The sequence below is a fragment of the Salmo salar genome, unplaced genomic scaffold (genome assembly GCF_905237065.1).
Source record: "Salmo salar unplaced genomic scaffold, Ssal_v3.1, whole genome shotgun sequence".
NCBI classification, from domain to species: domain Eukaryota; kingdom Metazoa; phylum Chordata; class Actinopteri; order Salmoniformes; family Salmonidae; genus Salmo; species Salmo salar.
This window is the reverse complement of record NW_025549163.1, coordinates 1-12790: the sequence shown is the minus strand read 5'-3', so window position 1 is coordinate 12790 and position 12790 is coordinate 1. Positions and strand designations below refer to the sequence as shown.

General features: G+C 44.0%; 9 non-coding genes across 9 annotated transcripts; 5 read left to right on the top strand and 4 right to left on the bottom strand.

The window, feature by feature from the left end:
* The first annotated feature begins 212 nt into the window (after positions 1-212).
* Positions 213-283, top strand: trnap-agg (transfer RNA proline (anticodon AGG)). Its single transcript has one exon. It is a non-coding gene; the product is annotated as a tRNA-Pro (tRNA).
* A 267-nt stretch (positions 284-550) lies between these two features.
* On the bottom strand, positions 551-622 carry trnag-ucc (transfer RNA glycine (anticodon UCC)). Its single transcript has one exon. It is a non-coding gene; the product is annotated as a tRNA-Gly (tRNA).
* A 995-nt stretch (positions 623-1617) lies between these two features.
* trnap-agg (transfer RNA proline (anticodon AGG)) lies at positions 1618-1689 on the top strand. Its single transcript has one exon. It is a non-coding gene; the product is annotated as a tRNA-Pro (tRNA).
* A 267-nt stretch (positions 1690-1956) lies between these two features.
* Positions 1957-2028, bottom strand: trnag-ucc (transfer RNA glycine (anticodon UCC)). Its single transcript has one exon. It is a non-coding gene; the product is annotated as a tRNA-Gly (tRNA).
* Positions 2029-3021: 993 nt separating this feature from the next.
* Positions 3022-3093, top strand: trnap-agg (transfer RNA proline (anticodon AGG)). The gene has a single exon. It is a non-coding gene; the product is annotated as a tRNA-Pro (tRNA).
* Positions 3094-3360: 267 nt separating this feature from the next.
* On the bottom strand, positions 3361-3432 carry trnag-ucc (transfer RNA glycine (anticodon UCC)). The gene has a single exon. It is a non-coding gene; the product is annotated as a tRNA-Gly (tRNA).
* Positions 3433-4425: 993 nt separating this feature from the next.
* On the top strand, positions 4426-4497 carry trnap-agg (transfer RNA proline (anticodon AGG)). Its single transcript has one exon. It is a non-coding gene; the product is annotated as a tRNA-Pro (tRNA).
* Positions 4498-4764: 267 nt separating this feature from the next.
* On the bottom strand, positions 4765-4836 carry trnag-ucc (transfer RNA glycine (anticodon UCC)). The gene has a single exon. It is a non-coding gene; the product is annotated as a tRNA-Gly (tRNA).
* A 993-nt stretch (positions 4837-5829) lies between these two features.
* On the top strand, positions 5830-5903 carry trnap-agg (transfer RNA proline (anticodon AGG)). The gene has a single exon. It is a non-coding gene; the product is annotated as a tRNA-Pro (tRNA).
* Positions 5904-12790: the final 6887 nt, after the last annotated feature.

The following is a 12790-nucleotide window of genomic DNA, read 5'->3' as shown; positions in this document are numbered from 1 at the left end:
GCGGCTTAAGAAGACAGAATGTGAAAAACACAGCAGATGAAATACAAAAGATTTGAACTGAAGCCTGGTCAACAGTTTGGAAGACTGCTATGCTCACAAGTATAGCACAAACACTCACATGAGGTTCAATCTTTCCAAGCACCATGGACAAGAACAATGGATATCCTCATTGTCATTGCCGCAGAAAGCAAAACTATTTTCTTCTTGTGTAAGGCTCGTTGGTCTAGGGGTATGATTCTCGCTTAGGGTGCGAGAGGTCCGGGTTCAAATCCCGGATGAGCCCTTTTGCAGATCTTTTAACAAGCTCAGACAGGCAGATCTCAGGCCACTGGTCGCAAACAGCCACCTCTTGGGCGCAGGACGAGGTGGCTGAATGCTTTCGGCGATGGACAGCTAATCTATTGTGATATTCACTAGTTGGCTCAATGTCGCACTTCATTTTGAAAACCTGCAAAAAGTAAGAGCAAATCGGACTTCCACGAACATTGATTCCAATGTAATACACTTGAAATTACACCCAGCCCCTAAAACTAGTGAATATCTCATGCTCTGCATTGGCCGGGAATCGAACCCGGGTCAACTGCTTGGAAGGCAGCTATGCTCACCACTATACCACCAATGCGACTTGAAGCTCGCTAGCAACATGGAGACATCGATTTATATCCTGACCGTCATTTTTGTGGAAAGTGAAAATTCTTTGACCAAACGGATCGTTGGTGTAGGTGTACGATTATGGCTTAGGGTGCGAGAGGGTCCCTGGTTAAAAAATCTATCATTTTAATCAGTACCTGTTACCTTCAGATTTGTCCCGTGACACTTGTGGAGAACGTAGGGCAAAACTGAGAACATTGTGACAAGTGGGGTCACATTAGTTTGTAGCCCAAAGATTTTGGATTCTACAAACAGAAGTTGGCACATAAAGGGTTCCGACTTCAGACGAGTCCCCTGACACTTGTGGGGGACGTAGAGACAAATTGAGAACACCACCGTGTTCGTGAGGGTCTCCCCTTTCCGGGAGTGGTCATACGATTTTGTAGGTCAAACGGTTCCAGAAGCTACAGATGTTTTTGTGAGAAGACCGATTATAGGTATGTCTCATGGTTTGACTAACACCGCTCTAGCTCCACCACCTTTCATTGCAGATGTGGAGGTGTAACATAAACAGTTATGGAGGCTTGAGACAGATACGACACATCTCAATCTCTCTAGTTGAAAACGGATCGATTTGAATGGGTATTTTTTACATTCGTTTACTTTGATTCACGTACTGATGCATCAGTCAACTCAAAATAAATGAGCTCCATTCTTTTTGAAGTTGTATTTTTTTCAGTTTCTCTTTTAAAATATGAATTGATCTCATTTTGCTCAATATTCATTTGTCAACACTCATCATCAGTTTGCTGTCGCGGCTTAAGAAGACAGAATGTGAAAAACACAGCAGATGAAATACAAAAGATTTGAACTGAAGCCTGGTCAACAGTTTGGAAGACTGCTATGCTCACAAGTATAGCACAAACACTCACATGAGGTTCAATCTTTCCAAGCACCATGGACAAGAACAATGGATATCCTCATTGTCATTGCCGCGGAAAGCAAAACAATTTTCTTCTTGTGTAAGGCTCGTTGGTCTAGGGGTATGATTCTCGCTTAGGGTGCGAGAGGTCCCGGGTTCAAATCCCGGATGAGCCCTTTTGCAGATCTTTTAACAAGCTCAGACAGGCAGATCTCAGGCCACTGGTCGCAAACAGCCACCTCTTGGGCGCAGGACGAGGTGGCTGAATGCTTTCGGCGATGGACAGCTAATCTATTGTGATATTCACTAGTTGGCTCAATGTCGCACTTCATTTTGAAAACCTGCAAAAAGTAAGCGCAAATCGGACTTCCACGAACATTGATTCCAATGTAATACACTTGAAATTACACCCAGCCCCTAAAACTAGTGAATATCTCATGCTCTGCATTGGCCGGGAATCGAACCCGGGTCAACTGCTTGGAAGGCAGCTATGCTCACCACTATACCACCAATGCGACTTGAAGCTCGCTAGCAACATGGAGACATCGATTTATATCCTGACCGTCATTTTTGTGGAAAGTGAAAATTCTTTGACCAAACGGATCGTTGGTGTGGGTGTTCGATTATGGCTTAGGGTGCGAGAGGTCCCTGGTTAAAAAATCTATCATTTTAATCAGTACCTGTTACCTTCAGATTTGTCCCGTGACACTTGTGGAGAACGTAGGGCAAAACTGAGAACATTGTGACAAGTGGGGTCACATTAGTTTGTAGCCCAAAGATTTTGGATTCTACAAACAGAAGTTGGCACATAAAGGGTTCCGACTTCAGACGAGTCCCCTGACACTTGTGGGGGACGTAGAGACAAATTGAGAACACCACCGTGTTCGTGAGGGTCTCCCCTTTCAGGGAGTGGTCATACGATTTTGTAGGTCAAACGGTTCCAGAAGCTACAGATGTTTTTGTGAGAAGACCGATTATAGGTATGTCTCATGGTTTGACTAACACCGCTCTAGCTCCACCACCTTTCATTGCAGATGTGGAGGTGTAACATAAACAGTTATGGAGGCTTGAGACAGATACGACACATCTCAATCTCTCTAGTTGAAAACGGATCGATTTGAATGGGTATTTTTACATTCGTTTACTTTGATTCACGTACTGATGCATCAGTCAACTCAAAATAAATGAGCTCCATTCTTTTTGAAGTTGTATTTTTTTCAGTTTCTCTTTTAAAATATGAATTGATCTCATTTTGCTCAATATTCATTTGTCAACACTCATCATCAGTTTGCTGTCGCGGCTTAAGAAGACAGAATGTGAAAAACACAGCAGATGAAATACAAAAGATTTGAACTGAAGCCTGGTCAACAGTTTGGAAGACTGCTATGCTCACAAGTATAGCACAAACACTCACATGAGGTTCAATCTTTCCAAGCACCATGGACAAGAACAATGGATATCCTCATTGTCATTGCCGCAGAAAGCAAAACTATTTTCTTCTTGTGTAAGGCTCGTTGGTCTAGGGGTATGATTCTCGCTTAGGGTGCGAGAGGTCCCGGGTTCAAATCCCGGATGAGCCCTTTTGCAGATCTTTTAACAAGCTCAGACAGGCAGATCTCAGGCCACTGGTCGCAAACAGCCACCTCTTGGGCGCAGGACGAGGTGGCTGAATGCTTTCGGCGATGGACAGCTAATCTATTGTGATATTCACTAGTTGGCTCAATGTCGCACTTCATTTTGAAAACCTGCAAAAAGTAAGAGCAAATCGGACTTCCACGAACATTGATTCCAATGTAATACACTTGAAATTACACCCAGCCCCTAAAACTAGTGAATATCTCATGCTCTGCATTGGCCGGGAATCGAACCCGGGTCAACTGCTTGGAAGGCAGCTATGCTCACCACTATACCACCAATGCGACTTGAAGCTCGCTAGCAACATGGAGACATCGATTTATATCCTGACCGTCATTTTTGTGGAAAGTGAAAATTCTTTGACCAAACGGATCGTTGGTGTGGGTGTACGATTATGGCTTAGGGTGCGAGAGGTCCCTGGTTAAAAAATCTATCATTTTAATCAGTACCTGTTACCTTCAGATTTGTCCCGTGACACTTGTGGAGAACGTAGGGCAAAACTGAGAACATTGTGACAAGTGGGGTCACATTAGTTTGTAGCCCAAAGATTTTGGATTCTACAAACAGAAGTTGGCACATAAAGGGTTCCGACTTCAGACGAGTCCCCTGACACTTGTGGGGGACGTAGAGACAAATTGAGAACACCACCGTGTTCGTGAGGGTCTCCCCTTTCCAGGGAGTGGTCATACGATTTTGTAGGTCAAACGGTTCCAGAAGCTACAGATGTTTTTGTGAGAAGACCGATTATAGGTATGTCTCATGGTTTGACTAACACCGCTCTAGCTCCACCACCTTTCATTGCAGATGTGGAGGTGTAACATAAACAGTTATGGAGGCTTGAGACAGATACGACACATCTCAATCTCTCTGGTTAAAACGGATCGATTTGAATGGGTATTTTTTACATTCGTTTACTTTGATTCACGTACTGATGCATCAGTCAACTCAAAATAAATGAGCTCCATTCTTTTTGAAGTTGTATTTTTTTCAGTTTCTCTTTTAAAATATGAATTGATCTCATTTTGCTCAATATTCATTTGTCAACACTCATCATCAGTTTGCTGTCGCGGCTTAAGAAGACAGAATGTGAAAAACACAGCAGATGAAATACAAAGATTTGAACTGAAGCCTGGTCAACAGTTTGGAAGACTGCTATGCTCACAAGTATAGCACAAACACTCACATGAGGTTCAATCTTTCCAAGCACCATGGACAAGAACAATGGATATCCTCATTGTCATTGCCGCAGAAAGCAAAACAATTTTCTTCTTGTGTAAGGCTCGTTGGTCTAGGGGTATGATTCTCGCTTAGGGTGCGAGAGGTCCCGGGTTCAAATCCCGGATGAGCCCTTTTGCAGATCTTTTAACAAGCTCAGACAGGCAGATCTCAGGCCACTGGTCGCAAACAGCCACCTCTTGGGCGCAGGACGAGGTGGCTGAATGCTTTCGGCGATGGACAGCTAATCTATTGTGATATTCACTAGTTGGCTCAATGTCGCACTTCATTTTGAAAACCTGCAAAAAGTAAGAGCAAATCGGACTTCCACGAACATTGATTCCAATGTAATACACTTGAAATTACACCCAGCCCCTAAAACTAGTGAATATCTCATGCTCTGCATTGGCCGGGAATCGAACCCGGGTCAACTGCTTGGAAGGCAGCTATGCTCACCACTATACCACCAATGCGACTTGAAGCTCGCTAGCAACATGGAGACATCGATTTATATCCTGACCGTCATTTTTGTGGAAAGTGAAAATTCTTTGACCAAACGGATCGTTGGTGTAGGTGTACGATTATGGCTTAGGGTGCGAGAGGTCCCTGGTTAAAAAATCTATCATTTTAATCAGTACCTGTTACCTTCAGATTTGTCCCGTGACACTTGTGGAGAACGTAGGGCAAAACTGAGAACATTGTGACAAGTGGGGTCACATTAGTTTGTAGCCCAAAGATTTTGGATTCTACAAACAGAAGTTGGCACATAAAGGGTTCCGACTTCAGACGAGTCCCCTGACACTTGTGGGGGACGTAGAGACAAATTGAGAACACCACCGTGTTCGTGAGGGTCTCCCCTTTCCAGGGAGTGGTCATACGATTTTGTAGGTCAAACGGTTCAGAAGCTACAGATGTTTTTGTGAGAAGACCGATTATAGGTATGTCTCATGGTTTGACTAACACCGCTCTAGCTCCACCACCTTTCATTGCAGATGTGGAGGTGTAACATAAACAGTTATGGAGGCTTGAGACAGATACGACACATCTCAATCTCTCTAGTTGAAAACGGATCGATTTGAATGGGTATTTTTACATTCGTTTACTTTGATTCACGTACTGATGCATCAGTCAACTCAAAATAAATGAGCTCCATTCTTTTTGAAGTTGTATTTTTTTCAGTTTCTCTTTTAAAATATGAATTGATCTCATTTTGCTCAATATTCATTTGTCAACACTCATCATCAGTTTGCTGTCGCGGCTTAAGAAGACAGAATGTGAAAAACACAGCAGATGAAATACAAAAGATTTGAACTGAAGCCTGGTCAACAGTTTGGAAGACTGCTATGCTCACAAGTATAGCACAAACACTCACATGAGGTTCAATCTTTCCAAGCACCATGGACAAGAACAATGGATATCCTCATTGTCATTGCCGCAGAAAGCAAAACAATTTTCTTCTTGTGTAAGGCTCGTTGGTCTAGGGGGTATGATTCTCGCTTAGGGTGCGAGAGGTCCCGGGTTCAAATCCCCGGATGAGCCCTTTTTGCAGATCTTTTAACAAGCTCAGACAGGCAGATCTCAGGCCACTGAGTCGCAAACAGCCACCTCTTGGGCGCAGGACGAGGTGGCTGAATGCTTTCGGCGATGGACAGCTAATCTATTATGATATTCACTAGTTGGCTCAATGTCGCACTTCATTTTGAAAACCTGCAAAAAGTAAGAGCAAATCGGACTTCCACGAACATTGATTCCAATGTAATACACTTGAAATTACACCCAGCCCCTAAAACTAGTGAATATCTCATGCTCTGCATTGGCCGGGAATCGAACCCGGGTTGTTACGAACCTCTTTGGCCCAGCGGTCTAGGGGGAGGATACGACGACCCGTAACATAAATCATGCAAATTATAATCGTGACATGTAACAGTGAGAACCAAAAACCACAGACAACTGAAATCTACCGTCAACTCAAAAGGTTTATTTTAAACACACGGTAAAGGGGTGGGAAAAGGGGCTGAGCTGGACCCAAGCAACGAAACAATAATCCAAAACCACCCCTAAGCTAGACTAGCCTATTTCAACAACAGCTAGCTAACTAACCAAAAATACAGTGGGTGGTCCGCCCAGTTCTAACTATGGTACTTAGACACAGTATTCTCCTACGGGTTGTATGCCCATGGGCGACTTGTCTTGGTACCCCCCTTTTCCCACCAAACAAACAAACAGTCAAATAACAAAACAATAATACTCACAGGATTACCGGACAAATGTGACATGTAGTTTGCAAAAACAAAAGAGATCAATACAGAGAGAGAGAGACACGGGAGATAGAGATTGGACACAAGAGCGAATGAGCACAAAGATTGATCACAGAGTGAGAATGAGCTCTCGCGAGATAAAAATGAGCTCCGGGAGAAACAACTGACTGGGTTTTTAAACCAAGGGAAAGGGACTGTGATTGGTTGAGGGAGAAGGAAGGAACAGGTGTCTGATGATTGTCACCTGTGATGGGGAGAAGGAGAGAAAAGAAACACACAGGATACACACTTGTATCCGTAACACTCCCACCCTTAAAAGAGCAACCCAGGGGGATTGCGACTAAAAGTATGTACACAGTTTATACAAAAGTATCTACAATGAATACTCACAAAATCAAAGTCAATCTTCCGAAACATACAAAAATTATTACACACGAGACAAAGCATCTGCTAACATATTTTCAGAACCCTTTTTGTGGCAAATCTCCAAATTATAATTTTGTACAATAAGAGCCCAACGCATAAGGCGCTGGTTCTCGGTTGTACATACGGCGGAGAAACACTAAGGGGTTATGGTCCATATATACAGTCACAGGTAGGGCACTAGACCCTATGTACACCTCAAAATATTGCAGAGCTAACAACAACGCTAGAGCTTCTTGCTCGATGGTGGCATAGTTTGTCTGACATTTGTTAAATTTTCTGGAGAAATAACACACCGGATGATCCAGTCCACTCTTGTCCTGCTGAAGTAGAACAGCACCAGCACCTCTGGCACTAGCATCTACCTCAAGTTTAAATGGTTTTTCAAAATACGGAGCTGCAAGTACAGGGTTTACATAATAGTGCTTTAGCAGTTTCAAAAGCTACCTTACAGTCCGGGGACCACACAAACGATCTTGCCGGACTGAGCAAATCGGTCAATGGAGCAACTACCGCAGAGAAGTTTTTACAGAAGCTACGGTAGTAGCCAACCATCCCCAAAAAGCGGCGTAGCTCTCGTCTGGGTAGGCGCAGGGAATGCAGTGATAGCCAAGACCTTAGCATCAACAGGGCGCACCTGTCCATGGCCTACCTCTTTGCCGAGATAGGTAACAGTGGCCTTCCCAAACTCCACTTTGCCAAGTTCAGGGTTAAGAAGCAGCGGCCAAACGTTCACATACTACCCTTAGAGAGTTAACATGATCTGTCCACTCAGATGAATAAATCACTAGATCATCTAGATATGCACTACAATTAGGAACGCCAGCTAATACGGTGTTAACCAGTCGTTGAAAAGTGGCTGGTGCATTTCGCATCCCAAAAGCCATGACAGAGTATTGTAGGAAGTTGTCTGGGGTAACAAAGGCAGAAATCTCAGAAGCACGTGAGGTTAACGGAACCTGCCAGTAACCTTTTAAGAGGTCCAACTTAGTTACATAAGTAGCAGCACCAACAGTGTCAATACAGTCGTCCAGTCTGGGTAACGGGAAAGAATCTGGCAATGTGACAGAATTTACCTTTCGATAATCCGTACATAACCTGGAGTACCATCAGGTTTAGGAACCAGAATGCAAGGAGAACTCCAAGGGCTTGAACTTGGCGTGGCCAGGTCCTTTTCCAACAAATATTTCACTTCATCCCTCATTATCTTCCTCTTAGAAGCATTGACACGATATGGGTGTTGCTTGATAGGGGCAGAACCCATTTCCAACATTAATGTCATGTTCCAACACATTTGTGCGAGTAGGAACGTCATTAAAGAGACATGGAAAACTGTGGAGTAGCCTCACAATATCGTCGGCCTGTCCTTCCGTTAAGTGAACCAGACCTGACTGGAGAGACATCAGCATTTCTGAGTTGGGCAATCTAACACACTGCTGCTGAGTATTGCGCAACTCCAATCCATCTCCATCAACATCATCAATATGACAGTCCACTATCATAGCCGTAGAAGCAGCAGAAATAGCAGTAACTTCCGCTGTGGTTGAACCATCTACCTGGGTGATGGGTCGGGTTTGGTATGCTTTCAACATGTTAATGTGGCACACACGAGATTGCCGTTTTCTATCAGGAGTTTGAAGCACATAATCAGTTTCACTTAACTTCTTTTCAATCAAATAAGGACCAGAGAAACGAGCTGACAGTGAAGATCCTGGAACAGGCAATAACACCAGCACTTGGTCACCTGGCTGTAGGACGAGAAACAGCCCTGTTTATCATAGTGTCTTTTCATACTTGTTTGTGAGGAAGACAGAGCTTCCTTAGCGAGAGCACAGGCTTGGTGTAGGCGCCACGAAAGCGACTAACGTAGTCCAACACATTCTCTTCTTCCGTACACAACTCTTGGGACAAAAACTGTTCTTTAAGGACTTTCATTGGTCCTCTCACTGTGTGACCAAACACTAGTTCAGCTGGGCTGAACCCTAGGGACTCCTGTACAGTTTCACGAGCAGCAAAACAAAACTAGAGGAACTCCCTCATCCCAATCTTTCTCAGATTCCAAACAATATTTACGTAGCATAGACTTCAGTGTCTGATGCCATCGTTCAAGCGCACCCTGAGACTCTGGGTGATATGCGCTTGATACACGCGTCGCAACTGACAAGGATTTTAACACCTGCTTGAAGAGCTTTGACAGGAAATTTGTACCTTGATCAGTTTGTACCACCTTAGGTAACCCGAATGTCGTAAGAACTTAATTAAGGCTTTACTCACCACTGGAGCTGTAATCCTTCTCAGAGGAATGGCTTCGGGGTATCTTGTTGCCATACACATTATCGTTAACAGAAACTGGTTACCCGATTTTGTCCCTCGTAACGGTCCAACACAATCAACCACCATATGTTCAAATGGTTCACCTATGACAGGTATAGGACAAAGAGGAGCGGGAGGAATAACCTGATTTGGTTTTCCTGTAACCTGACATGTGTGACATGTCCCGACAGAACTGAGCCACATCTTGTTTTAAACCTGGCCAAAAGAAATGTCGAAGGATCCGATCATAAGTCTTTGTGATTCCTAAATGACCAGACCACTGGTGATCATGAGCAAGGGATAACACATTGTGTCGAAAGGCTGTAGGAATCACTATTTGGTAAACAGCATTCCAATCTCCCTCCCGCCACCATGGGATGTCCATTTACGCATGAGGAGATTACCATCAAGAAAAGTAAGCCACATTCTTCTTCTTTACCTCTTCCAATGAGACAACACTAGAAAAACATTTAGCAAGCTTGTTGTCAACCTTCTGGTTAGCAATCAGCTGCTCACGAGTGACTGGTAACTGTATTGCCTCAGCAATAAGTTCAACATACTTCCGATTCTTCCCTTGTCTGTTTGTCAGAGGTGATCAGCTTCGCAGAGGTGTACACAACCCATCCTCTTGATCATCTTCTTTGAACAGAACAGTGTTCGACCAAATCTATCACGTCACCCACTTGTCTTGCCTGAGCACGAGTGACAGCACAAGCGGGGAACACATGGGGATAACTCTGTGCCAACTCATTGGAGAGAGAGTGGTCACTTTATCCAACACTTCCAATACGGTACTACCTTTCCTCCAGCAATATCGTTACCCATTATAAAGGTCACACCTTTTACTGGCAACATAGGACGTACCCCACTCTGAATATTCCACTGATCAACTCAGAGTGTACATTCACAAAGTGCAATGGCACTGGGACAAAACCCATTTCAATACCCTGAACTAACACACTGGAACCACAGTATGTATTGTCGGATAAGGGCAACACATCAGACAATATAAATGACTGTGCCGCACCAGTATCTCTAAGGATTTTAACAGGACGCTGAGATGCTTCGGCCATTCGCTATGGACACAAACCCCTCAAAATGAACGGGTTCGTAACTGCGGTCGGGTACTGAGACTTTCAAACTACATTTACCCTGAGGCACTGGTTTCGTTTCAGACCTCACAACAGTACGAATAGCCCAACACCTGTCGCGGCTTTGCACCGAATAGGCATCCCTTGTTTTGCGTTTTAGTAGGAAGCAATCATTAATCATATGTCCCACTTTATGACAATAGAAACAGGGACGCCATTTTTCTGGCGTGCTTGATATACTGCGGGCCGACCAGGACTAAAAGTAGGCAACTCAGTAGCTCTACTCTCAGTATGAGCCGAAACACACTCTTGTCGCTGCGAACACAAACTCGTCTGCCAACACAGACGCTTCTGACAGGGGAGGATACTTTCTGTTCATTTAGGTATACTACAATGCGTTCGGGTAAACAATTTTTAAACTCTTCCAACAAAATTAACTCCCGGAGAGAGTTGAAATCAGTTACCTTACTAGCAGCATGCCATTTATCAAACAGATTTCCCTTGTCTCAGCAAACTCCATAAGTCTTATTAGAAGACTTTCTATGAGACCTAAATCTCTTGTCGGTATGCCTCAGGCACAAGCTCATAAGCGCGAAGAACGGTAGCTTTGACCACTTCATAGTTCAAACTATCTTCCAGAGGTAGCGCCTGATAAAACCTCTTGGGCTTTACCAGTTAATTTACATTGTAGCAATAAACACCATACTTCTTCAGGCCATTTCAAGGCTACAGCTATACGTTCAAACACACAAAAATAGGAGTCAACCTCTGACTCTCTAAACAAAGGTACTAAGGCAATCTGCCTACTAATGTCAAACGTGTTGGAAGCTACAGCTGGTGAGGACGACCACTAACAGGCACAGTAGGAACGAAGGCTAGCCTCGCTGTCTCTGCTTCCAGTTCCATTTTGGCGCATTTTGAAATCCATCTGCCGCTGGTCTCTTTCTTTTTCAGCCTCTATTTTACAGATTTCCAACTGCCGCTGTTCTCTTTCTTTTTCTGCCTCAAGTTTACACATTTCTAACTGGAGATTTTCTCGCCTAATTTGGGCTCTCTCTTCTGCCTCCAGTTGAAACTTTATAGAACGGACATCCCTTCTGGCATCACCAGTTGACAGTGGGGAGAGTGGATCAAAACGGGCAATGTAGCTGGAGCTTTAGCCTCGCCTTCGGTCTCAGACACCGACGGGTTTACAGGAGCAGCAACATCCCCTACAGGGGGTAGTAGGTTCAGGCAGCGGTAACACAAGCACCTCCTCTTCTAACAATACATTTAACACTAGTTTCTTAACCCTCCGCCTTAACTAAATTGTGCGAAATAGACAATGAATAATGGTCAGCCAAGGTCATTAAATCACTTTTACGACACTTATTAAACACCTCCCACAAAGGGTTATCCAAAAAAGATTTCAACTCAAAAGTAGCCATCTTGAACTACTACCAAACACAAAAGCCAACAAATAGCAAACACTAATGCTTATGACGCTCAACACTGACTAACCACACAATAACAATCTGCATGAGCTGGTATGGGCGTCGGTAATGACAGATCCTGGATGAGCCCACCACTTATGTTACGAACCTCTTTGGCCCAGCGGTCTAGGGGGATGGATACGAGACCCGATAACATAAATCATGCAAATTATAAATCGTGACATGTAACAGTGAGAACCAAAACCACAGACAACTGAAATCTACCGTCAAACTCAAAAGGTTTATTTTAAACACACGGTAAAGGGGTGTGGGAAAAGGGGGCTGAGCTGGACCCAAGCAACGAAACAATAATCCAAAACCACCCCTAAGCTAGACTAGCTATTTCAACAACAGCTAGCTAACTAACCAAAAATACAGTGGGTGGTCCGCCCAGTTCTAACTATGGTACTTAGACACAGTATTCCTACGGGTAATGTATGCCCATGGGCGACTTGTCTTGGTACCCCCCTTTTCCCACCAAACAAACAAACAGTCAAATAACAAAACAATACTCACAGGATTACCGGACAAATGTGACATGTAGTTTGCAAAAACAAAAGAGATCAATACAGAGAGAGAGAGACACGGGAGATAGAGATTGGACACAAGAGCGAATGAGCACAAAGATTGATCACAGAGTGAGAGAATGAGCTCGCGAGATAAAAATGAGCTCCGGGGAGAAAACAACTGACTGGGTTTTTAAACCAAGGGAAAGGGACTGTGATTGGTTGAGGGGAGAAGGAACAGGTGTCTGATGATTGTCACCTGTGATGGGGAGAAGGAGAGAAAAGAAACACACAGGATACACACTTGTATCCGTAACACGGGTCAACTGCTTGGAAGGCAGCTATGCTCACCACTATACCACCA